Source organism: Delphinus delphis, chromosome 6 (assembly GCF_949987515.2).
Source record: "Delphinus delphis chromosome 6, mDelDel1.2, whole genome shotgun sequence".
NCBI lineage: Eukaryota > Metazoa > Chordata > Mammalia > Artiodactyla > Delphinidae > Delphinus > Delphinus delphis.
Genome location: NC_082688.1, coordinates 46,995,720 through 47,023,714, shown reverse-complemented (window position 1 = coordinate 47,023,714; position 27,995 = coordinate 46,995,720). Strand labels below are relative to the sequence as shown.

Below are 27,995 nucleotides of genomic sequence, written 5' to 3'. Positions count from 1 at the left end.
AATCAATGGAGGTGGTTCTTACTGAGGACAAAAATAACTTAGAGATTTCCCCCTCCTCCCATTTTAGTTATTAAAAGGTGAAACGATAATTCCTGAAGGAGTGAAATTGAAAGAAAAAAAAAAACCCAGCTAAGTAATAAGGCAAGCTGGTTATTTAATAATGTATTGCATAATATGTAGCCCCTTCTGATAACTTGTCTTCTCTACCAACCATTTATAATTTTCTCTATGAGACTATTTCAACCAGGAATATACCTGGTATTGAACCTAGTTTTAGCAGGTTACCCTTCCAGCACCTACACTAGTCGTTCTCAAAGTGTGGTCCCCAGACCAGCAGCATCAGCATCACCTGGGCACTTGTTAGAAATACAGATTCTCAGGCCCCCACACCAGACCTATGGAATCACAAACTCTGAGGGTTTGTCCAGTGATCTGTGTTTTAACAGGTTCTCCGTGTGATTCTGATGCACGCTCAAGTTTGAGAACCACTGACTTACCCCACCATGCTGTAAGAGATCTCTCAATCAGATGTTCACACCATGTGAAGGGAAAAAGTTAAAAAAAATTTTTTTTCTCATATTTCTGGTGTAACAGATTAGGGGATATGCTTCTAAGGAGTATTTTTGTTTTTGTTTTGGTGTTCTAAATTATCAGTTGGTCTGTAAAGACAAACTATAGAACACAAAATATATAGCAGAATGCTCTTAATATAGTATGCAAAAGGGCTGTCACCATGGTCATCAAAGAAGGTTAAAACCAGCCTCTGCAAAAAATACCGGAGAAAGTGGTGTGTGCTCAAAATGTGGTGTTATTGATTGTTCAAAAAATACCTTTTGTAGAATTTCATTACATGGAACATACCAAGTGACTGGTACTGATCCATTCCTAAATACTCCTTGAAAATAATACTAACTCAATTATTTTTTATTCATTTTTCCATAAAAATGTTTTGCACACTTGCTACATTCTAGATACCCACTAAACTGGGTGCTGGAATATACATTGGTGGGAAAAAATTGATCTTACCCTTGTTCTCATGGATCTTACTGTCATATTAGGGAAAAGGACGTTAACAATATTATCATGCAAATATGTAATGAGCTGGTAAATATTTTGAAAGAAAGGTGCAGAATGCTATGGGAGCATATAACCAATGACAATGGATGCTGAAAACTCACCCAAATCTGAGTTCCATTGCCAATCATCTCCATCACCAGTGGAACTAGGCTTATTTCCTTAAAGTAGTTAACTATAGCAAACTGGCATGTCATATGAGAAAGTTGGAACAGTTTGTATTCTGCTTAAGAATTCAGGTAAAGTCATTACAAGTTCACTTACATTTTTCTTTGTAATCTAGGGATGAGCCAAAAAGGGATTGATAATTGGAGAAGAGCAAATTAATTCAATTTCTTAGAAAGTAGAAAACTGACATCTTTTAAAAATAGCAATAGAGGTTATTAGTCCACTGTAAAATATAAAAGACCTGGAGTTATTTTAGTTTGACATGGAGCTTTCCATTATGGAATAAGAATTGCTTCTATGTATGGCATGATTGTAACACCCTGTCATGGGTATTACATTTTTTCTCTGTGCTTGAGTAGAGCTTGGTGAAGCACAAAGTCTTTGCTGGGGTTTTAAAAACTGTTAGGTGTCATTTGATGTTCACATAGTACCCTTCTTCTCTCTCCTTCTTTATCCCCTTCCCAGATCTCAAAGGTCAAGGTAACAAGATTCAATTGTATTTTTATTATTTTCAGAATGATTGGCTGAAAGGATAGAATATTGTATTTAGAGCAAATCAGCTAATTAAAAAATTAAGAGTAGAACATACCATTACTTAATTTAAAATTTTTCCTCTAATAATTAGTAATTAAATAATAATTAAAATATCAGTGAGTCCAATAATGGATTGGTTTTAGACCTAGCTCAACAAGTGACTGGCTGAGTATTTTTCCCCGGGGAAATGATAAAACAGTAGCAGTTTAATTACTGTGTAGACCTTTTGATAGTGTTAAAGCCATACTTAATTTCAGTGAAAACAACTTGATCAAAGAATCTTCAAATAAATGGCATGGATGGCTTACCTAATTAGATAAGACTTTTAGACACAATCCAGATATTTTCATCATAACCATAAACAATTTTTACGACTATTTAAATGAACAAAAGCCTTTATTACTTATGCACATTAAGAACTTAAGGTGAAGGAAATCGATGAATATGTGTGTGTGTGTGTGTATATATATATATATATATATATATATATATATATATGTATTGCTGTGGATATCACCTTTGTAAGACACAAGGTACTTTGGTCTCAAGAACTTTAGGAAATCTTTGTGACTGAACAAACAATCTAGGTATAGATGTTAAGTATGTGATTTGAATCTCAGTAGTTGTATGTGGGGTTGGCTCTGAAACAACACTTTGGAGCATGTCATAACTTGGGTTCATAGCTGGTGGGTGGGCCAGAAAGACAGGAATGGGGTCAGTGATTTGGCAAGTGCCCCATAGCAACTAGAATGGTACAGAGCTGGGGCAGTGGCAGTTGGCACTAAGGCCCTAGCTGTCAGGCAACAGAAAAAGATCACAGAAAGCAGGTAGATACCATCAGGGTGGTCAGGATTCAATCAGAAAACTGGTAAGAGAGAAATGGGTAGGGTGGGCCCTTGTCCTGGAAGAATGTAAGTTCTAGAAGGAGAGTTTGTGTAACATTTTTTCATTTACAGTGTATATTCGAATACATTAATTCAATGAACTCTTACAACAGCCCATTGAAATAGGTATCATCTCTCCTTTTGCAGAGGAGTTGACTGAGGCTCAGGGCAAACTCATGTGTCCTGTCCAATGTCATACATCTAGTAAGAGTCAGAGCTGGGAATTTAACTCTAGCCTTCTGTCCCGTGGTTCAATGTTCTGCTGCTCTCCAGGAGCATTTCCTCTTTTAATTTACGTCATAATTATATTTCCTGTTAGAGTGTGAACCACACTTGTATATCTTGTATATCACTCATCTCACCCAAAACTGTGACCGTAATAGAAACTCTGATTAGATAGTTTCTGCCAACCTAACAGGCAATTCCTAAGTCTCATTTGCCGGTTCTAACCTCTCTATCCAACTTCTAAATGTGGCATTCCTTAAGTCTAGCACCCAAGCACTCTTTGTTTCTCTACTGCACATACTCTCAGAGTGATTTCACTCCCTTCCATGGATGTAAATGCTATCACCTGGTGCAATGGTTCTGCTAGAAAGAAGTAGGTGCTGATACTCCAGGTACACTAGTGGCTTCTCTTCTAGTCCAGCTCTTCCTTTCAAAAAGACTTCTCTCCCCCCATTTTTTTCTGGCTTAGAGGTTAAGAAGCATGCTTCTTTTTGAGAAGCCTTCAGGAGTAGAGTATGAAATAAAGGATTCATGCAATAGGAGTTAGATTCAACCAGATGACTTCTTCAGCCCCTGGCAATTATAAGACCCCATGATTTCTTTGAGTGCATATTTGAATGAGTAAATTTCTGTTCATTAACTGTTTTTAAAAGCTTTATTCTTTTGTAATCATTTGACCTTATAGTTAAGGTAGAATTTTAAAAAAGGATAAAAAGCCAGAAATTCATAATAAATTATTTAAAAAAATGAAAACCAGTACAACAGTGTAACTGCATAAGGATTAAAGGAACTATATAAGTTTCAGGCAAATATATTTAGTATTTATTTTGTGCTTTGTGCTTTTATATACCTTATTTCTAATTTTTACAATAATCCTTTGAAGTAGTGATGATTATGCTTTTTGTCAGAGGTAGGGCAGAGGTACAAGGAGATAAGTAATATATCTCAAATCATATAGTTGTTATTGAAGAGTGAAGTCAAACCCAGGTCAGTCTTTGAGGCTCAAGTCCTTTCCAATGCAGTAATACCTTTCCTAAACTAGTCATAGTTACAAACTTTTAGAGGGTCCTCTTCAGCTGTCCACCCAGCACAGAAGTCTTCTAGACAGCATCTTCAGCATTCAGGTTATGCGCTGATAACGCTAATGCTATGAAAGGATGTACTCACACAGTAACCCATCCCAACCTCCCAAAAATCGTGATACAAGATTTAATCCAGATAATTACCATTATCTAGTTTGCAAAGACCTCAGAAAAACATAACTTTAGTCTTCCATTTAAATGTATTCTATGACTATTAGGATGCCATTGGTTAAAAACAGCCATCATTTTTTTTAGAACTTATTGCTAAACATATTCAACAGGGTGGCTGTTTCTTTCAATTTGTACTTGGGTATAATTTTGTGGTCTGTTTACTATTGTCAACTCTCATTATTGGTTAGTGGATTATATGCCATACACCTCATCCGCAGTAACTTGGATGCTTTGCCATTTACAGCAAATTTGTTTTCCTATGTTGGAGGTATGTTGAGGATGAAGGAAAAAGAAGAAGGAGAAAATAACAAAAGAATTTTGGGGTGGAAATCTATTCTACATCTGTTTTATTATGCTATTTAAAAAAATTACAAAGTATTAATAGTATATGAATATATTCTCTTTGGAGGATAAATTTCAAGCAGCACACGATTTTAACATAAGAATGAGTCTCCTGTTCAAGCAACCCCCAACCCATTCTCCTCTTCCCAAGGATAATCCTTAGGTACTTATGTGTCTATACTTTCAAACCTTATTTTATGCATTCATGTACTTATATTTATATATAGAGAGAGACAGATGTCTTTGTGATTTGTTTACATACATGGAATTGTGCTGTATATATTGTTCTGCAACAGTATGCTTTGGGGATCTTTTCCATATCAGTGCATAAATATTGACCTTATTTATTTTAACAAATTCAATTAACAAAATTTGAGTATGGATGTAACATAATTTATGTTAATCATTATCCTACTGGTGGATGGTCAGATTTGCATTTCTAAACTATGATAAACAATGTTGATAAGAGCAGTAACTTATTCTGAAAATGCCATATATTAATACCAATTGTTTGCATTTAAAAAAATATTTTTCATATGGCCTTTGACCTTGCTCAAATGTCAGTCCTTGTGGGTAGAATTACTTTTTAAGAAAGCAGATAAATCTTAACTGACTTTACTAACCGTAACCTCTCCTTCTTTCCTTCCTTCCCTCCTTCCTCCCTCCCTCCCTCCCTCCCTCCTTTCTTCCCTACCGCCTTTCCTTCCTTCTTTCCTTTCTTTCTTCCTTCCTTCTTTCCTTTCTTCCTTCCTTCCTCTCTCTTTCTTTTTTCAATTTTTCACTTTTGAAAAGATAATACGCATAAGATGGTTAAGATTCACTAGGAGAGAATCAACTACAGTGTGAAGTCCTGCATCATTTCTCTCCCATCCAGAAACTAATGACCATGATGACAGTAGGTAACATTTGTTAGGCACTGATTAAATGCCAAGCTTTGCTGTAAGCACTTTATACATATTAATGTTAACTTAATTATTTCTCATAGAAGAATTAGGAAGTAGGCACAATTATTATCCCCATTTTGCTAATGTGGAAATTGTCAGAGGTTACCCTGGTACTGGACAAATGAGAGGACTTCTACATGGTGTTCCTCAAAGGCCTGGACAGTGAGGCCTTACCCTGGGTGTGGTAAAAGGGAGCAGTGCAACTCCACCAAGGCCCACTGTCCACAGCTCCTAGTCAAGAGCTGCTTCATACTTTGTGGGCATCCAACTTAGGGGGAGCATCTCCTCTGCTTCACCTGGGACTTTCCCAGTTTTAGCACTAGAAGTCCCAGGTCCCTGTCAATCCCTCAGTTGTGGGCAATCCTAGATAGTTGGTCACCCTAGTCCAAGTACTATTTATTTTGAGGAAAGGTGAGGGAGATCATACCTGGAGCAGGTGAGTGGATGACCTGCCTCATGGTCACCAAGGACTTTGGCAGGACCTTCATTGTGAACTACTGGCAGTGAATAAATATCTTTTCATAAATCCCGCTGTATAAATGGTAAGGTCAGAGCTGCTGACTTACCCTATCCACAGGGTCAGTACCTTTCCCTGTGGGACAGGAAAAGGTAAAAAGGATAAGAGGCCTACCACTTGGCTTGCATTCTAATATATCAGGGCACAAAGGATGCTGATGAGGAACCAAACCAAACAAACTCTCTGACAGCAAAAGTTCCTATCCTTTTTGACTTTTAATGTCATGCAGTTTAAATGTAATGTCCTGCTTCTAATCATAATAGGCCTACAAAATATTCTACTCTTCTTTGTTTCACCTGCAGTCAACAGTCTAAGTTACTTCATTATCTATGTTGCACAGATTTATGGCTTTTTTTTTGGTGTGTGGTCTGGAATTAGCTTCCTTACAACAAAGATGAAATGTCCCTTTAAGAAAAAATCTAAAAGCAAAGATTGCATTTTTTCCTTGAACAGTCTGGCAATCTTGATATATTTAGAGTTGCAAATAGAATGACTTTTTTGCTGTTATTAATTCAGTCACAAATTGCAAAGGGGATTAGAAAACCAGGAAATCAGTCATGTTTCTTGGCGGATGGTGGGTCCCAAGAGAGGGAATGATGAGACTATGGCTATCCTTACAAAAAGAAACACAAGACAAAGCCTGCCATAAAACCTCATTTGAAAGTTGCTCCTCTTAAGAAATTATGCTAAAAGTGGCCTGCTCCTAGAAATACAAGTAAAAGAGTCAACCAATTTTTACCTCATAATATCAGTTTAGCTCTGGAATTGTGCTTAATGCAGCTCTAAGTGGCTGAGGGAGTGACATCATTGACCAAAACTACACTTGACAGAATTCTGTGAAGCTCAGAGCTACAGTGCAAGGCCATTGATTTTGCAACAGTTTGTTTCTTTTCTGATCTAAAAGTGATTTCTATGTGCCAGGGGATCTTATCTATTAATGTTGTTCATTCTTCACTAGTCATCATTTTCCTTGGAACATGCCATCCTATGTAATCTGAGCAATAAGAACATCAGAAACTGACTGGTGGGAGATGTGGCCCTGAAAACACTGAAGGCACTTTGTCCCCAAGGCAGGGGTCACTAGGGAGGGAGAAGATGTTCTGGACTCTAATCAGACAAATACATTACAAAATTTCCACCTCAGACTTTCTCATGGAAGAACTAAGAAATTATATATACTCTTTGATTTGTTCTTATTATTAAAACAATGGACTTTCTGAGTCTCTCCAACACATGTTTATTGACCACCCACTCCATAACTTGCAGCTGGCGCCTGCAGAGCAACATTGAGGGTGATCTGCCCTCTTCCCCCGAGGAGCTGATATCCTCCTGACCTCATCTTCTACTGCTGTCACTCTTCATTGCTTTGCTTCTGTCACTCTGGCTTCCTCGCTCTTCCTCAAACATGCCAAGCATTCGGTTGCTTCAGCGCTTTTCTACTTACTGTTTCTTCCACCTGAATAGCTCTTGTTCCAGATATTTCACTTTATTGACTCCCCGATTAAAGGTCACCCTCACAAGGGAGGCCTTTCCCAACTCACCACATAAAAGAGCACACACACACACACGCACACGCACACGTGTATACCCTTTTACTATCCCTTATCCTATTTTACTTTTCTTCATATCCATTTTCTATCACATCAAACATATATTACTTTTATTTATGTCTTTATTAAGTGTCTTCCCCCCACTATCTTTTAAGCTCCATGAGAGCACAAAATTAGTCTCTTTTGTTTCCTGCTATATCCCTTGCGCTAAGAACAGTGCCTGGCACCTCGTAAATATTCAGTGAATAATTGTGGGAAGAATGAATGAGTGAAGCGATCAAGTAGACTGCTCTATTATTCACACTCAGTAGGTTGGTCTAACTCAGTGTTTTTATGCTCCTAAATCTTGAAGATCATGCCTCAGATTCTAAGTTACCTCAGAAATCTTTAAGGTCAACTGTTTTATTCTGTGTCCAGTCTAAGGCTTTGGGCCCAAGGGAGGATAAATAATCAGGTCTCCCCTCTTTTCCTGTCTCCTTCAACTACAACTCTGCTTTTAGCAGTTGTATATAGTGGACTTCAACAAAAGATTTCTTGTAAAGATAGGATTTCTCGAGCTAAAATACAATAAGCAAACAAAAAGCAGAAAAAGAAAACTACTATTTGAGGGAATTGGGATGAGGGATGTTAATCCTCTGCTTTAACACTTCTATCAGCATTACTCAGGGACCCTGAAGAAAGGTCTGAACTAGGTGAGTGAGTCGGTGCTGGAGTCTTGTGAAAGCTCAGCTTACGACAAGACAGAACCTGGAGGGGGCCTTGAAACAAAGCTGGAGTTTAATGTTTTAACTATTTTAGAATAACCTTTAAAGGTAATATGATGTTAGGAAATTTTCATCTTGATCACTTTATATTTCAGTGTTAGAGAAGTCGAATCAAACGCGTCTTTGTTAACATATGCAACATGTTTTCCTGAAAAATCCTTATTTTGAGAGATCAAATTTGCATCGTTAGCAGGGAAGCTATTAGAAAAACAAGAGCACCTGACTTAAACAATAAAAAATTGTATGGATTCTTACCAGTTGTCCACTCTTGACTGTTGAAATGAACAGCTGTGAGCTTTGTGCTTCCAGTTTTCACATGGCCCACATGTCCTTGGCGGAATCCTACAGTTGTCATTTAAACAAACATATCTTTGTCATGTTGGAAGAGGCATCTGATTTCATTCTGCTGGAGTGATGTGATCTGGGTCTGTAGTAGGCAATTGGAAGCAGGTAGTACAGTTCAGAACACTGTAGGGACTAAGGTTCTCCCTGTCCTTGGCATGTAGTGTTAGTGCCCACGGAGAGGAATGAATGCCCCAGGCACCTATTTGGCAGCGTTCTGTGCCTAGGACAGTGCTCAGTACCATGGGGGAATTTTAAAGAAATTTGAGATCATCTCCGTAATCCTGTTCCCGCTGCCTTCGTGGCAGAGTCAAACTTTCTAGAAGAGAAGAAGCCTGCTCATTGATTTTCGATTACTTGGCTAAATGCTGGCTTCTAAAGCCAACTCTGTCTCAGCAGTTCCTTTGTTCTTCAGGAGCTGCCCTACTGCCTTCAGTATCCTCTCGCTTTAGTGTATTTTGCACACAACTTCAAAACATCAGTCTTCCTACAATGGAAGTAGATTTGAAGCAGATTGAATTTGAAATCATATAAGACCTGGGCCTATGTCTTGTTTAAAGATTATTCTACTGACAAGTAGTAGTAACACCTCCACTATAGAATTGTGGTGGGGATCAAATGAGATCATGTATGTAAAAGCAACTTGTAAAGAATAAAGATCAAGGGACTTCCCTGGTGGTCCAGTGGTTAAGACTCTGTGCTTCCCCTGCAGGGGGTTCGGGTTTGACCCTTGGTCTGGGAAATAAGATCCTGCATGCTGTGTGGCATGGTCTTAAAATAAAATAAAATAAAGATCAATACAAAAGTAAAATATTATTGGTATTAAGCTCTATTTTATTACGTATCCCCTTGATAATGAAAACCTTCCAAGGTTACTTATTGCCTATGGAATAAAGTCCACATGCATTAACCTGTTATAAGAGGCCCTCTCCTTTATGGCCTATTCTTCATATCTTCTATACAGAACCCATTCTTCAGGCAATCCAAGCTTTTCACAGTTCCCAGAACAAAGCATTACTTTCCTATATCTGTTACCTTTGTGAACTTAGTTCCCTTTTCTTGGAATGTTCCTCTACTTATTTTAGCCAATTGAAAGCCTACTTTTTTTTTTCTTAAAAAAATTTTTTTTTCTCTCTTTTCATGAAGCTTTTATCCTATGTTTTCTTCTAAGAGATATGTAGTTTTAGGTCTTATATTTATGTCTTTGAACCATTTCAATTTTTGTATATGGTATAATAAGGGTCAACTCTCTTCTTTGGGATGTACGTATACAGTTTTCCCAGCAGCATTTATTGAAAAGACTATTCTTTCTCCTGCTCCATTTTAAAATAAGCAAATATATGTATTTATTTATACATTCCCCTTTCCCAAATGGTAGCATACTAATGCATATCTTCACCTAGCTTTTGTCATTTAACAACATATTCTGGAGATCATGTACTAGAGACCTTCACTCTCACCCCCTTTCTTTTAATTGGTGGTATGATATTCCATTTTTTGGGGGGGACCATGTTTTATTCAACAAGTTTCCTATTGATGGACATTTGGGTTTTTTCCAGTTTTTGATATTATGCATAGGGCTGCAATGAATAGACTTGCGCATATGTCTTTTCATTTTTTGATAGTGAATCTTTCCAGGAGGTGGGATTGCTGAGTCTAAGCAATACAAGATAAAGTTATGCCTAATTTTGTTAAATATTGCCAAGTTCTTTGCCATAAGGTTTGTACCATCTTACATTCTCAACACCAATGTTTGTGAGACCCTGTTTCTCGACATTGTTTCTAGTAGTGTATATTGTCACACTTCTGGAATTTTGTGACTCTCATAGGTGGGAAATGAAATATCACCCACTAATTTTTTAAGGCTGAAGTACCATTTCTTATTAGTTTGCAGCAGGCATATGTAACTTGTTATACCCAATACTGTACTATGGGTATAAGGGTACATATATGATCTCCCCTACAAACAGGAAGCTTTCTGAGTGAAAGTAGTGGGTCTAATTGATGTTTTAAAAAAAATGTTTCAAGGACTTGGAATATTGTTGGCATTCATTGTATGTTTGCTGAAGGACAGGGTAAGTGAATAAACTCAGAATTAGGAACTTGTTTTTATATACCATTTTTAGAGTCTATAATTATGTTTACAATCATCTCCGGTGGGCGTGTTTATCTATGTGGTGGAACCCATGGAAAATTCAGGTGATTTTTGAGTGATTTTTTTTTTTTTCCTTGTCTGAGAAAAGATGGTCACAGAGATGTAGACCTTTTTTTTCCCCTGAAAGATTCTGTTGAGTTCTGCACAAAACCTCCCTTGGAGAATATAGTCATTTGGAAAGTGTATTTTATTTTCTATTTACATTGCAATTTATAAAGTTCCTTCATGTCTATTGTTTGTTTTCAGCCTCACAACAGTGGTGAGACAGACACATGTCTGTTTATGGAAGAGAAATTTGTGACTCAGAAAAGTTCAGTAACTTGATCAAAGTTACTGAGACAACAGAAGCAGAGCCAGGCCTCAAACCCAGGTCTTCTGATGCCAAAGCCAGCATTCTTTCTTGTACACCACAGCTGCCATCTGGAACTTGGTAAGAGTTTTATAATTTTCTTCTGTTGTTTTTCTTTAGATAGAAACAGCTTTGAATTTTAAAAATAAAGTCACTGAGGTCATTTTTTCCTTTTAATATTTATAATGTGATATCTTGTGTATGTAATATGATAAAGGAAGAAGTGTCATATAAGGCTCTATGTGTATACCTGTCCTAAGATGCTCTTGTCCTGGAATTGTGTAATCGAGGCTCAGAGGATGCATTCATTGCTGGGTGTCATGCCACTGATATAGTCATAGGAAACATACTGTGAAGATAAAAGCCACCTGTCTTTAAAATATTTTTTTAATTCATAAGGGCAGTTTCTAGTTCACGACATCAAGGCGAGCACATTTATTTATTCCTCTCTCACAGAAATAATTTAAAATAATATTAGAAGAATAAAAAAGATTTGTAGTCCACAGAGATGGGGAGAATTATAAGTGGTCATGAGTAGATGAGAAGAAGGTAAACATGCTTTATTAAGTTTATAGTGGAGCAGAGAGGAAGAAGAGGAGAAAACAACACCCTAGAATATGAGAGAAGTGGACTGCAAGGATAGAAGTCACTAAGCTGCTCTGAAGAACCCTGGAGAAGCTTTGGACTCAGAACTGGAAATCAGTTCAAGATGTCTAATAGCCAACTAGTAGGTATTCTAGAAAGACAAAGCACTCATGGTAGAGGGAAGGAATTGTTAAAAAAAAATAACATCTCCAGAGCTAAAGGGAGATTTTTAAATTCAAACAGTCCATAAAAGCCAAGTCAGATAAATTTTTAAAAGGCCCGTATTTAGAGATATCATTGTGAAATCTCAGAACACTAAAGATTTAAAGTGGGAATTTACATCTATGAACCTTTACTTGAGGGTGTACTCCAGTGAAAAAAGGGTGAAAACCAAGAAAGGGGAAGATGTGGGATTGTTTAATAAATCATTTAACCTTACCCCACAAGAGGTCTGGCCTTTGCCACCAGCTTTCGGGAAGTAATCTCTAAACTTCTGGAATGTCATGCCTGATGGGGTGTTATTGTCTTCCTGGGGGCTTTGGGGCAGCCAAACTGTAATGGATGTGATTCAAGGTTGGGACTTTGAGTCACACCTTGAGGGCCTGGAGACTGGAGATTAAAATTGAGACTGGAGATTAAAATTGACCTTGAGGGCAGTCAATCATGCCTATGTAATGGCGCCTGAGTAAAAACTAAATACTGAGGCTCTAATGAACTTCCCTGGTTGGCAAGCATCTGTGCTTATTGTCAAAAATCAGTACTGGAGAAGTAATGTGTCTTGACTCTATGGGGAAAGGACAATGGAAGCTCTGCACTGGGTATTTCCTCAGACTCTACTCTATGTATTTCCTCCCTTGGCTGACTTTAATCTGTATTCTTTCTCTGCAATAACTCTCAACCATGAATATGATAGCTTTCAGTGAGTTCTGTGAGTCCTCCTAGTGAATTATCAAAACTGAGCATGATTTGGAGAACCCCTCAAACTTGCAACCGATGTCACATGTGAGGGTGGTCCTGTGTGGGTTGTGCTCCCTCTAACCTTGCAGTTGGTCTACCTCTTCTCAAGCATATATTATACAAAAAAACTTGTTTAGGAGAATAATGAAACAATATTCAAGGATGACAGTTATATAGTAGGCCAAGGAAGAAAACCGGTCTACTTTAGGACAGAGATTGGCAGGCCTCCAGAAAAATGTTTTCAAGGAAAAGAAAAGAATCGCTTTCAAATAATAGCAGCTGCTAATGATAAGTTGCAAGATATTAGGATATGGTGGGAAAAGCCTATGAATCTTAAGAAGGTAAAAAAGAATAACCAGAAACTCTAACTAGATCAAAACACTTTACCAGAACATCATGTTCCAAATATAAAGCAATTTAACACATGATTATTTTTTCAGCAATTGGTAAACTGTAAGAGAGGAGACTCTAATCTTGGCACTAGTGTATTTTCCTTTGAGTGGCACAAGGATTGTGACATCAGCAGCATAGACAAGAGAATGTAATTTTTAGCACTTTCTAGCTCTATGATGAATAATGTAATGAATAGTTATAATAATATAAAATTTGTTTATTGAGTCATGAAAATTATGTTTGTAAATACAGAAGTGAATTGTAGACATAAAATGGTCATGCCATTTGGTTAATGGCACTAGGCAGCATTTATGTAATAATTAATGACAAATTTGTGACTAGTAAATATAAAATAAAATGTTCTTTGTAGTAAAAAAAATTTTTTTATTGGTTATCAGCTTTTAAAATAAACTTATGCACAAAGCATGGAGGAGTTAATCTTGATTAACAACAGAATATAAACACTTGGCTTTGATGATGTTAAAGTAAAGCTCTAGCTGACAGATGTTGGCAGATGAAAGGTAGGCACAGGAAGGGGAAGCAACTGTAAAGGTACGCACATCCTCATTTTACACAGTAAGGAGTCGAGAGAATCTGTTGAAAATTAACAAAAAAAATTAAACATTGATGACATTGCTGAGCATTGGAAAAGAGGATGCTCTATCTGGGAAAAAAAACCAACTTAAGCCACTCACACTGTATACAAAAATATCAATTCTAGGTAAATTGTAGATCCTTTAGCTATGAAAGGCAAAACAATAAAGCTTTAGAAGATAATATAGAAGAATAGATTCATGATCTCAACGTGAGAGAATGATTTTTAACCATATTGGATATTAAGAAGCACCAACCTTAAAGGTAAGGATTGATTAATTTGATTACAGTAAAATTAAGAATATTAAAAATAATTAAAATAGTAAAAAGGCAAGCTGCAGGTTAGGAGATATCTGGAACACAAAGTGCCTATATCCAGAGTATATGAAGAACTCATACAACGCAGTAAGAAAATACAATTCAGTAGAAAAATGGGCAAATAGACTCAACAGCCACTTTAAAACAGGAAATATCTAATAGGTCAAGAAACATATGATAAGGTGCCCAATCTCATTAGTCATCAGAGAAATGCAAATTAAAAATGAAAAGAGATGCTCCTACATATGCATCAGAATGGCTGAAATTAAAAAGACAAAATAGTGAGGATTGCCAAGGAAGTAGAGCACCTGGAATTCTCATACAACTGCTGGTGGGAATGGAAACTAGTTTAACCAATTTAGAAAGTAGTTTGACTTTATTTAAACATACTGTACTTGTGACCTAGCAATTCCTCTCTTAGGTATTCCTCTCTTTCCAACTGAAATCTATGCCCATGTGTACCAGAAGACATGTATAAGAAAGTTTATAACAGCTTTATTCATTTGCTTCAACATAGGAACAAGCTAAATGTCCATTAACAGGAGAATGTATTAATAAATTGTGGTGGGCTTCCCTGGTGGCGCAGTGGTTGAGAGTCCGCCTGCCGATGCAGGGGACATGGGTTTGTGCCCCGGTCCGGGAAGATCCCACGTGCCGCGGAGCGGCTGGGCCCGTGAGCCATGGCTGCTGAGCCTGCGTGTCCGGAGCCTGTGCTCCACACGGGAGAGGCCACAACAGTGAGAGGCCCGTGTACCACAAAAAAAAATAAATAAATAAAAAAAAAATAAATTGTGGTATAATTACACAATGGAATACTATAAGGCAATGAAAATGAACTACAACTGAATGCTACAATATAAATGAATCTTATAAACATTATATTGAGCTAGAAAAGGCTAATGTAAAAGAATATATAATGCATAATTCCATTTATTTAAAACTCAAAAACAGGCCAGACTGTAATATTGAGCGATGTATTCTTAGCAAAAATGTAAAGCACCAAAACAAGGAAGTGAACACCAAAAAAATCAGGAGAGAGTTACATTTAAGGAAAAGGGAGCAAGCTGTGACATAGACAGTATGCAGGGAGCTTCTTGGGGCTGGTATTGCTCTTCTTTTTTTTTTTTTTTAACATCTTTATTGGGGTATAATTGCTTTACAATGGTGTGTTAGTTTCTGCTTTATAACAAAGTGAATCAGTTATACATATACATATGTTCCCATATCTCTTCCCTCTTGCGTCTCCCTCCCTCCCATGTATTGCTCTTCTTGATCTGAGTAGCCAATGGATGTTTGCTTCAGAATACATCTATGCTTTATGACTTTCTGAACATGTGACATATTTTACACACCAAACCAAAAAAAAAAAACCAAAACGATTTAAATAAAAACAAATTCATGGTATAAGGAAATTATTTAAATTTTAAGATAATGAATAGTGAAACTAAAAATAGTGATATAATCCTGAAAATTGAGAGGTGTGGAGTCTTGTAATGAGCTCAGTTCTCCTCTGCAGTTATAGGAAGTTAATAAGAAAATCTCCAAATTGATAAACATACTATTTAGAAATAAGAACCAAAACAAACTGTAAAAGTATTGTTTTCCATTCTGTATTTTCCATTTAAAAATAATGGATTATTTTATGCTTATGTTTATTAATTTTTTAACCAAAATCCATCACATTATATTTACATTCTTATATTTTAAAAACATCTATATGACTGGACACCCAGATTATAAACAAATACATTTATTGACTGAGTTAACTTAATTTGAGGAATTTTAATTTTTGAGTGACTTATTTTATATTACCCTATATATTGATTAAAATTATTTTATGTATTCAATAAAATATTGTCAAAAATCCTTTCTTTGTTACTTTTCATATAACTTGTGAGAATGTTGAGGATAGAAATAATGAGACAAGGATTTTTTGTTTTCATAGCCAAATCTCACTTTTTGTACAGTTATTTAGGACTGTGATAGAAGAGTTAAGTTTGTATTTGTAAGATGACTTTTTATCTTTCCTGACTTCATTGCATTTTAAAGGCGTCTGTATTAATAAGTAACCATATCTGATGGCTTTCATAAACAGCTATCACCACCATCACCAACCAAAAACACAAACAAAGAAAATGTCTACACCTCTACAAAAACCCAGCATTATGGTTGCTTCTAAGAAGCAACCTAAGGAAACAATGTCCTCATTACCTATCATTTCAGGGGTGTTGCAGTGTATTTGGGTGGAAGCACAGCTTTTAATGTCAAACATTCTCATTTTATCCTAGAACTTTTTAACAGTGAAGACAAGACAATTATAGATCATTTTAATCATCAGCTTAAGTGTATTTTGAGTTTACTGATAAACCATGCAAGAAAAAAGTTGCTTTTAATATAGGGAATGTATTTATTTTTTAATTCTTTGTTTGTATTCACTTTTTTTGGATTAGTTTTTATTAAAAAGAAGTAGAGTTAGTCTGAAAAAAGTATGTAAAATATTCTTTCCAAAAATGCCTTATTAATAAAAGCTTTTCAAAAAGTAGTATAAAATAGATAAGTATTCTTCCAATATTAAAAGAAATTTGCAAGTTGTGGTTTTACTCTATTAAATTAACGTCTAAAAATATGCATTAAATTCCAAGACCCTTGGACAGTAATACCATAACATTTATGATGAAATCAGAAATTTTAATAAAGGGGAAAAAAACCTTTGGTCCAACGCAGTAGCTCTTTTTGCTAGCTAATGTAGAACTGATTGTTGTGAGGATCTGTTGTCTCACGGCAGTTAAAGAGCATATTTATTATTCTTGTAAGTTTTCTTTTTATATTTTATTGTGTGCTTTACACTTGCTTTTTAGGCACGCATGTTGAGATATCTGGCTTCCTTTGGCCTCGTTTCAATTGTAAGCTATCCGTCTGATCGTAATGTGTCAGTACTTTTGAATATTTACAATAAAAAGAATAAGGACACTCACTGCACTCATTTATGACATGGATGGGAGCCATCCAAATGCCCACTCTCGTTTCTGGTCACCTTGCCTCTGGTTTTCTGTTGTGTTTCAGCTTGGGGAGCTCACCTCTGTCCTTGTTCAAAATTTTAATCCACATTTCCAAAGAATGGTCATTTTAATGCACCTATGCTAAAAGCATTGATTAGGTCTTCTTTCTCTTAGAAGGTTGCACTTCATGTAAGGGATTTAGAAGATAACTAGTTCTAGGCATAAAGGTCAACCAATCTGTTTTTAAAACAGGGTTGACAAATAACCAGCTGCAGGCACTAAGTTCAGCCTACAAGTGTGTACTCTAAAATCAGTTCTGAGTCATCTGCTCTGTGTGTTTGGCACCCCTGTTTACAGCACATCTTGAGCCTTCTTATGTAGCAATGCTATTGGTAAATAGCCTACCCTTTATGACAGCATGGATGAGAAAAGGACAACCTGATCTTGGTTGATAAAATGTGTACCTTATATGTGGTGAAGGGATATTTTGTAAAGTCTCACGCAATTATTTAAAATGCCTCTGTGTGTGTATGTGTTCGTGTGTGTGTTCACACACTTGCTTTATGTGCTCTGTAATGATTCATGTTCTAAGAGGGTGTGTTTTTCTCTCTTGGAGAGCTGGCAGCCAGCCCGCCCTCTAAGAAATGGGAAATTTCTTGAGCTAATTTGGAAATGCAGTCTATGTGTTTATACCACAAAGCTATAACTCTTTGTCCAGACAGCACTGCCAATTATCTATGATATTTCTATTCAGTATAAACTTAAAAAAAAGGCCAGATCTTTTTATTAGCCTGTTTTGCATATAAATTTTTAGGATAATTGTCTATTAATATCACTTCTAAAGCAGAAAGGAGTTATTTAAAGGGATGACCTGATTGTCTTGATAAAGAAAATAATAGAGCTACAATCCATTTTCTGAAAATTTGGTCTTGAGTTTGAGTGTGGGCTGGAAGGTAAAAACTTTTGGATTAAATTCCAAACTCTAGGACAATAGGATTTAGGCCAAATAATTTACTCTTTCTGTATCTTTGCCTTCCAATCTGTTAATCAGGAATCAAAACATTTACTTATCTCCTTACAGGAAAATAAAACATTGGTAAACAAAAATGCATTTGCTCTGTTTGAAGGGCTAAGCCATGTACCATTTTTCAGTGTGCTCCTTGCTTCTGGCACTAGTAGACTCCTTTGTGGTCATCACATTTCTCACTGGCAAGAAAAAGGCCTATCGCTGTGATGAGAATTCAGAGAGAAGTTCTGTGCCATGTATAGCTTAGTTAACCAGGAAACAGGCAAAATTAAGACAGATTTTGTGGAAATTCTGTTTTGTGTTTTCTGAACTAGGAGAAGGCACAATTTTCTCAGAGGGCAGAAATATGCAGGAACAGGCTAGAATGACCTGTTAGGAGAATGACAAATAGAGAGGGTGGAGAGGTGGTGACATTTACTTTTCTGAGGGTCTTTTAAACAGACAAATAAAAACATGCAAAAAAATATGGTTCACAGATAAAGGCAGGAGGATTGTTTTTGTCACTTTTTTAGAGGTTCTTTTAATTTACAGCAGGCTTTTGTGAGTTATTAGGTCTGCCACCTAATAACTTAGGGTGTCAGTCTATGTGCCAAGCTGTTTACTATGTGTTGGGAACTCAAAAATGAATAATGAACAATTTTTTGAACTCAAGGTCTTCTTAACCTCCCTGGGAGAGAAATACTTACAAATAATTACAATAATATGTGATAAGTGCAAGACTAGTAGAAAAAACACGTGCTATGATTACAAATTTTGCCTGGGGTGGTTGGGACTGAAAAGGGAATATCTGCATTGGACCTTGAAGAATGAGAGGGAGTTAGGCAGAGGAGACCATTTCAGGCAGAGGACAGAGCATGAAAGGAGATTGGAGAAGTGGATGTCGGTGGAGTGTGGGGATATTTTAGAGAGGAGAGAGTAAGTGTTTGAGGGTCAGAGAGCCCCAGGTTGGTAACTCTGCTAGGTGGTCATTCACTGGCTGTGTGATTTAGGGCACATTGCTTAGCCTCTCTGAGCCTCGGTTGCTACATCTATACATTATTATGTATCGCGTAGGGTTGTTGTGAGAATGCAATGAAACAATAAATGTAAAGGACCTAGAACAGTACAAGGACAGAGTAAATGTTCAGTAAATGGTCACTATTGTTTCATCTTTTAAAATGAGCTGCAGCTGCTGCTCTGGAACTGCAAATTGGTCAGAATATCATGGGCTTATTCTGGAAGGGGCTTCTCAACATAAATCATCCATAAAATGGAAATAATACCTACTTTCAGGGTTGTTTAAAAGAGTTAATATTAAATACAGGCCCAATAATGGTACTCAATAAACAGTAGTTATTACCATTCAAATTTTAATAACACTTTTCTTTCAATGGCCCAAATATATGTACATTTCCACACTCATACTGAAGAAGTTGTGAATTTTTATATGCACAGAATTGTGAATTTTTGTGGTTTAGCACCTTCTGCTAAACCAGAGGCAGAAAATCACTTTTGAAAGTATGTTATTTCCCCCCATAGGTTGTGTGTCATATTAATGAACATGTTTGATATATGAGCTGGCATAACCATCACACCATGTTTGTTTTTCCATTTCTGTGTCCCAGTGCTCATCATGGTACCAGGCACTTGTATTTAAGTAAATACTTAAAGAAATACCTGCTACATGAATTAGGTGGTAACTCTCTTGCTGGTTCTCTCAAACATTTTTTTTTATATGGAGGAAAACAATTTTAGGTCTTGAAATTGCCTTTTGAAAATGAAGTTCCCAAACCATTTGAACGCTGAACACGTACAAATGCATATGATATCAGCTTGTGGAGAGGATCATGCTGTTCCAAAATCTTTGTTTGCCTGGAGGTTGCATTGGTCCAACCTGTAATTATAATTGTAAAGTTATTATATCCATAATTATTATTATGACATTCCTAATAAGTATTTTTGTAGAGGTCAACCTAATGTTATATCAATAAACCAGGCCTAGAGTATCTTATGTGTACATACTTCTTCTTCCTAGTACTATATTTATATATCAGAAATGGTAGAAAATCCAGCACTTTTTAGTTTCCTGAGGAACCCTCCTTACCTTTTACTCTGCCCAATTGCATAATGCTTCTGAGATGTTACATTTCCACTGTTCTTTCCAGTTTTTTTTAATTCTGAGCCCAATTTATTTTTTAAAATTTATTTTAAAAAATTTTTACTGAAATGTTCTTTCCAGTTTCAATTATGAGCATTCATAATAATGGAAATGTAGGCTGTCTCAAGCTTGTGAAAATGACACTCTCTGACTTAAAATGCTGGTTTGTAGAGGGAAAAATCAGCATGGATGCATCAGATGCACTAGAACTTTCTTATCACATTAAGCAGCTATAGCCTCAGAGTACCAGTTACCTCTCCCACCAGCTTCTAAGCAGAACTGGACCCAAGTCATGTAGCCACACACAGTCACTTCTGTCTTACTTCTGAAGGGATGCAAGAATGAGAATTCACAACTTGCCTTGAAAATCTATCTGCTCTTTAAGAACTTAGTATTTGGCTCAAATTTTGAAAAAATTGTAACGTTACAAATTTAGCTTAGGTCCTCTTATTTGTTCCTCAGTAGAAAAGGAAAGAAAATATATTTAACCAACACTCTCTTTGTTGTAATCAGTTATTTGGCCTAGATTTAGAATCCTTTAGCTTGTAGAGACTTTGAAAATATATTCATCTATAAATTTGAAAACTAGGGAGATAAATTGGGAATTTACACTCTGGAATTTTAAGAGGTTCTCTAGCTTGTTCCCAAATTTGTCCTTACTTTTAGTTGAGACATTTGATATTTTAGGCACTGCCTTTAGGATTCAGCCATCACAAATCTGGGGCCTACATTTTCGGTTGTTCTTTTCAACATTGTCATTTATTCACTGAGCAGCTACAATTAGGTTGAATATCTAAAATTGCTGTTTTTATAGGCAAAAACAACAACAACAACAAACCAGTGTTCAATCTCAAAAGTATTTATTGAGGACCCACCATGTGAGAAGCAAAGGTTTGATTATGAAGGGAAAGTAATCCAAGAGTAGAATACCAAACAACAGCTTTTTAAACATTCACTCTACTGAGTTGATATAATTTTTTATTTGTAAACAACATTTTATGTGGCACTTTATATGACACACAAAATGGTTAAGTAGTATGGAAGTCTATAAAATAAAAACTGAAAGTTCTTCCCTTACCACCTGGAGTAAGTTGTTTTAAAAACTTTTATTCTGTTCCAATGCTCTCTTTGTTTTTAAAAAAAGTTCACATGTGAAATGAAATCTGCAGCGTTATTTTTCTACTTGGAATTATATCATAGACAATTCTCATACGTACAGAATACTTTTGAAATCAAGAAGAGTCAATATGTCCACTCAAATATCCTTTTAACAGTCACTTCCCACATTCAATTGTCTTTTATTTTTTAAAAAAAAATAAATTTATTTATTTATTTAAAAAATTAATTAATTAATTAATTATGGCTGTGTTGGGTCTCTGTTGCGGTGTGCGGGCTTCTCATTGAGGTGGCCTCTCCTGTTGTGGAGCACAGGCTCTAGGCGCGCAGGCTTCAGTAGTTGTGGCTTGCCGGCTCTAGTGTGCAGGCTCCGTAGTTGTGGCACACGGGCATAGTTGCTCCGTGGCGTGTGGGATCTTCCTGGACCAGGGCTCTAACCCATGTCCCCTGCATTAGCAGGTGGATTCTTAACCACTGCACCACCAGGGAAGTCCCTCAATTGTCTTTTAATGGAGTACTTTTCAAAATTAGTTTTATTGTGGTAATTGCCCAAAAGCATTAAGACTTCTTATAGTCTCAAAACATTTTCATTTAAAACCATCTTTTAAAGAACATAAGGTACACGCAGTAACCACATGATTTTAGCACAGTGGATTGAAAACAAAACAAAAATAGTCATTCAAATGTTTTATCTCTACTTTACCAAATGAGAACCAACTTAGAATTTCAAAAAACTGAACTAGGCTTCAAGGGGGTGCAGATTCACCAAGGCTGGCATGAAGTAACATTGGTCTCATCTTTTTTTTTTTTTTTTGCGGTACGCAGGCCTCTCACTGCTATGGCCTCTCCCACTGCGGAGCACAGGCTCCGGACGCGCAGGCTCAGCAGCCATGGCTCACGGGCCCAGCTGCTCCGCGGCAGGAGGGATCCTCCCGCACCGGGGCACGAACCCGTGTCCCCTGCATCGGCAGGCGGACTCTCAACCACTGCGCCACCAGGGAAGCCCCTCATCTGTTTTTGTTTTTAAACTTCAGTTATAATTGACACGTTGTATTAGTTTCAGGTATACAATGTAGTGACTAGATATTTGTATGGTCTCATCTTAGTTTTAGAAAAGAAGATAGTAAACTTCAAATTTCTACATTTAAGTTCACACCCTAAATTTTTCTTAAATCTTTGCCATCTTATACTGCTTATTTGCTGATGAGCTCAGGAAACCAAATGAGTAGGTAGCATACAAATGTTAATACAAAACCTCTGAAATAACTCATTGTGTTTAGTTTAACAGCATTTCCCCCCCTGGATATGTTGAGGTTAAATATAACATATGAATATAATAGAATCATATTTTTTACAAGTAAAAGTTTTGATTCCCAGGGCAGACATAAATATGTCAACATTTTAATCGGTTTCCAAAAAAACATTGACTTCTAGGGGGTTCCACCTCTTAGCAAACTAGAGAATACTATATGGTATAGCAAGAACTCTGCTCTGAAATTGAAAGGCTTACTGTCACCTCTTGAATGAAGAAAGACTTCATTGGACTAGGTAATCCTCCAGGTTTCTTTTCAAAAACACTTAGTTCTTACGTTTATTTGCAAATCCTTCAGTTCCACAGCTCCTCTGCCACACAGCCCACTCCCCAACAGAAAGAGCAAAATCTGTATCTGTAAACACCAGTTTACTGAGAAATGGGATTGATTCCATTGCTAGTAAGGATTTTTTCAGTATCTTTTTGGCATCTTCTAAACTACAGGTCTGTCCCTATTTTAGGAGAAATAAAATGCACATCTAGGGCTTCCCTGGTGGCACAGTGGTTAAGAATCTGCCTGCCAGTGCAGGAGACATGGGTTCAAGCCCTGGTCCGGGAAGACCCTGCATGCCAAAGAGCAACTAAGCCCGTGTGCCACAACTACTGAGCCTGCGCTCTTGAGCCCGTGAGCCACAACTACTGAGCCCGCGTGCCAAAACTACTGAGCCAGTGTGCTGCAACTACTGAAGCCTGCGGGCCTAGAGCCTGTGCTCCGCAACAAGAGAAGCCACCACAATGAGATGCCCGCACACTGCGATGAAGAGTAGCCCCTACTCACCGGAACTAGAGAAAGCCTGCGTGCAGCAATGACGATCCAATGCAGCCAAAAATAAATAATGAAATAAATTTTTAAAAATGTACATCTAAATACACAAAACTATAAAAACCTGTTTTTTTAAACTTGAATTGCAAAAACATTTACTCCTTTAATGCTTTATATTGTAAAGTCTACTAGTGAACCTAAAATATTATGGATTTAATTTAACTAAAACAGTAACATAGCTATTTTTTTCCCATTTTTAAAAACATTTTTATTGGAGTATAATTGCTTTATAAATGTATGTTAGTTTCTGCTTTATAACAAAGTGAAACAGCTATACATATACATATATCCCCATATCACCTCCCTCTTGCGTCGCCCTCCCACCCTCCCTATCCCACCCCTCTAGGTGGTCACAGAGCATGGAGCTGATCTCCCTGTGCTATGTGGCTGCTTCCCACTAGCTATCTATTTTACGTTTGGTAGTGTATATATGTCCATGCCACTCTCTGACTTCGTCCCAGCTTACCCTTTCCCCTCCCTGTGTCCTCAAGTCCATTCTCTACGTCTGTGTCTTTATTCCTGTCCTGCCCTTAGGTTCTTCAGAACCATTTTTTTTTTTTTTAGGTTCCATATATATGTTAGCATACAGTATTTGTTTTTTTCTTTCTGACTTACTTCACTCTGTATGACAGTCTCTAGGTCCATCCACCTCACTACAAATAACTCAATTTCGTTTCTTTCTATGGCTGAGTAACATTCCATTGTATATATGTGCCACATCTTCTTTATGTATTCATCTCTGGATGAACACTTAGGTTGCTACCATGTCCTGGCTATTGTAAATATAGCTGCAGTGAACATTGTGGTACATGACTCTTTTTGCATTATGGTTTTCTCAGGATACATGCCCAGTAGTGGGATTGCTGGGTCATATGGTAGTTCTATTTTTAGTTTCTTAAGGAACCTCCATACTGTTCTCCATAGTGGCTGTATCAGTTTACATTCACACCAACAGTGCAAGAGGGTTCCCTTTTCTCCACACCCTCTCCAGCAATTATTGTTTGTAGATTTTTTTGATGATGGCCATTCTGACTGGTGCGAAGTGATACCTCATTGTAGTTTTGACTTGCATTTCTCTAATGATCAGTGATGTTGCGCATCCTTTCATGTGTTTGCTGGCTATCTGTATATCTTCGTTGGAGAAATGTCTATTTAGTCTTCTGCCCACTTTTGGATTGGGTTGTTTGTTTCTTTGATATTGAGCTGCATGAGCTGCTTGTAAATTTTGGAGATTAATCCTTTGTCAGTTGCTTCATTTGAAAATATTTTCTCCCATTCTGAGGGTTGTCTTTTGGTCTTTTTTATGGTTTCCTTTGCTGTGCAAAAGCTTTGAAGTTTCATTAGGTCCCATTTGTTTATTTTTGTTTTTATTTCCATTTCTCTAGGAGGTGGGTCAAAAAGAAGCTTGCTGTGATTTATGTCATAGAGTGTTCTGCCTATGTTTTCCTCTAAGAGTTTTATAGTGTCTGGCCTTACATTTAGGTCTTTAATCCATTTTGAGTTTATTTTTGTATATGGTGTTAAGGAGTGTTCTAATTTCATTCTTTTATTTTTATTTTTTTTAAAAATATTTTCTATTTATTTTTATTTCATTCATGTAGCTGTCGACTTTTCCCAGCACCACTTACTGAAGAGGCTGTCTTATCTCCATTGTATATTCTTGCCTCCTTCATCAAAAATAAGGTGACCATATGTGTGTGGGTTTATCTCTGGGGTTTTTATCCTGTTCCATTGATATATATTTCTGTTTTTGTGCCAGTACCATACTCTCTTAATTACTATAACTTTGTAGTATAGTCTGAAGTCTGGGAGCCTGGTTCCACCAGCTCCATTTTTCTTTCTCAAGATTGCTTTGGCTATTCGGGGTCTTTTCGTGTTTCCATACAAATTGTGAATTTATTTGTTCTAGTTTTGTGAAAAATGCCATTGATAGTTTGATAGGGATTGCACTGAATCTGTAGATTGTTTTGCGTAGTATAGTCATTTTCACAGTGTTGATTTTTTCAATCCAAGAACATGATATATCTCTCCATCTATTTGTATCATCTTTAATTTCTTTCATCAGTGTCTTATAGTTTTCTGCACACAGGTCTTTTGTCTCCTTAGGTAGGTTTATTCCAAGGTATTTTATTCTTTTGGTTGCAATGGTAAATGGGAGTGTTTCCTTAATTTCTCTTTCAGATTTTTCATCATTAGTGTATAGGAATGCAAGTGATTTCTGTGCATTAATTTTTTATCCTGCTACTTTACCAAATTCTTGATTAGCTCTAGTAGTATTCTGGTAGCCTCTTTACGATTCCCTATGTATAGTATCTTGTCATCTGCAAGCAGTGACAATTTTACTTCTTCTTTTCCGATTTGGATTCCTTTTATTTCTTTTTCTTCTCTGATTGCTGTGTCTAAAACTTCCAAAACTATGTTGAATAATAGTGGTGAGAGTGGACAACCTTGTGTTGTTCCTGATCTTAGAGGAAATGGTTTCAGTTTTTCACCATTGAGAACGATGTTGGCTGTGGGTTTGTCATATATGGCCTTTATTATGTTGAGGTAAGTTCCCTCTATGCCCACTTTCTAGAGAGTTTTTATCATATATGGATGTTGAATTTTGTTGAAAGCTTTTTCTGCATCCATTGTGGTGATCATATGGTTTTTCTCCTTCAATTTGTTAATATGGTGTATCACCTTGATTGATTTGCGTATATTGAAGAATCCTTGCGTTCCTGGGATAAACCCCACTTGATCATGGTGTATGATCCTTTTAACGTGCCATTGGATTCTGTTTGCTAGTATTTTGTTGAGGATTTTTGCATCAACGTTCATCAGTGATATTGGCCTGTAGTTTTCTTTCTTTGTGACATCTTTATCTGGTTTTGGTATCAGGGTGATGGTGGCCTTGTAGAATGAGTTTGGGAGTGTTCCTCCCTCTGCTATATTTTGGAAGAGTTTGAGAAGGCTTGGTGTTAGCTTTTCTCTAAATGTTTGATAAAATTTGCCCGTGAAACCATCTGGTCCTGGGCTTTTGTTTGCTGGAAGATTTTTAATCACAGTTCCAATTTCAGTGTTTGTGATTTGTCTGTTTATATTTTCTATTTCTTCCTGGTTCAGTCTTGGAAGGTTATACTTTTCTAAGAATGTGTCCATTTCTTCCATTTTATTGGCATATAGTTGTTTGTAGTAATCTGTCCTGATCTTTTGTATTTCTGCAGTGTCAGTTGTTACTTCTGCTTTTTCATTTCTGATCCTGTTGATTTGAGTCTTCTCCCTTTTTTTCTTGATGAGTCTGGCTAATGGTTTATCAATTTTGTATATCTTCTCAAAGAACCAGTGTTAGTTTTATTGATCTTTGCTATTGTTTCCTTCATTTTGTTTTCATTTATTTCCGATCTGATCTTTATGATTTCTTCTGCTAACCTTGGGGTTTTGTTTTTCTTCTTTCTCTTGCTTTAGGTATAAGATTAGGTTGTTTATTTGAGATGTTTGTTGTTTCTTGAGGTAGGACTGTATTGCTATAAACTTCCCTCTTAGAACTGCTTTTGCTGCATCCCATAGGTTTTGGGTTGTTGTGTTTTCATTGTCGTTTGTTTCTAGGTATTTTTTGATTTCCTCTTTGATTTCTTCAGTGATCTCTTGGACATTTAGTAGTGTATTGTTTAGCCTCCATGTGTTTGTATCTTTTACAGATTTTTTCCTGTAATTGATATCTAGTGTTATAGCGTTGTGGTTGGAAAAGATACCTGATACAGTTTCAATTTTCTTAAATTTACGAAGGCTTGATTTGCGACCTAAGATATGATCTGTCCTGTAGAATGTTCCATGAGCACTTGAGAAGAATGTGTATTCTGTTGTTTTTGGATGGAATGTCCTATAAATATCAATTAAGTCCATCTTGTTTATTGTATCATTTAAAGCTTGTGTTTCCCTATTTATTTTCATTTTGGATGATCTGTTCATTGTTGAAAGTGGTGTGTTGAAGTCCCCTAATATGGTTGTGTTACTGTCAATATCCCCTATTATGGCTGTTAGCATTTGCCTTATGTATTGATGTGCTCCTATGTTGGGTGCATAAATATTTACAATTGTTATATTGTCTTCTTGGATTGATCCCTTGACCATTATGTAGTGTGCTTATTTGTCTCTTGTAATAGTCTTTATTTTAAAGTCTCTTTTTTTGTGATATCAGAGTTGCTACTCCAGCTTTCTTTTGATTTCCATTTGCATGGAATATGTTTTTCCATCCCCTCAATTTCAGTCTGTATGTGTCCCTAAGTCTGAAGTGGGTCTCTTGTTGACAGCATATGTACGGTTCTTGTTTTTGTATCCAATCAGCCAGTCTGTGTCTTTTGGTTGGAGCATTTAATCCATTTACATTTAAGGTAATTATCAATTTGTATGTTCCTATTACCACTTTCTTAATCGTTTTGGGTTTGTTTTTGCAGGTCTTTTCCTTCTCTTGTGTTTCCTGCCTAGAGAAGTTTCTTTAGCATTTGTTGTAAAGCTGGTTTGGTGGTGCTGAATTCTCTTACCTTTTGCTTGTCTGTAAATGTTTTAATTTCTCCGTCGAATCTGAATGAGATCCTTGCTGGGTAGAGTAATCTTGGTTGTTGGTTTTTCCCTTTCATCACTTTAAATATGT

The 27,995-nt window shown here is 36.6% G+C and overlaps 1 long non-coding RNA gene across 1 annotated transcript in view; it reads left to right on the top strand.

Annotated features, from left to right (window-relative positions):
* LOC132427302 (uncharacterized) overlaps positions 1-27,995 on the top strand; it is a 223,214-nt gene that overhangs the window by 1,430 nt on the left and 193,789 nt on the right. The window contains exon 2 of the long non-coding RNA XR_009519868.1: positions 10,999-11,182. This is a non-coding gene — a long non-coding RNA (uncharacterized lncRNA). The remainder of the gene's footprint in view (positions 1-10,998; positions 11,183-27,995) is intronic.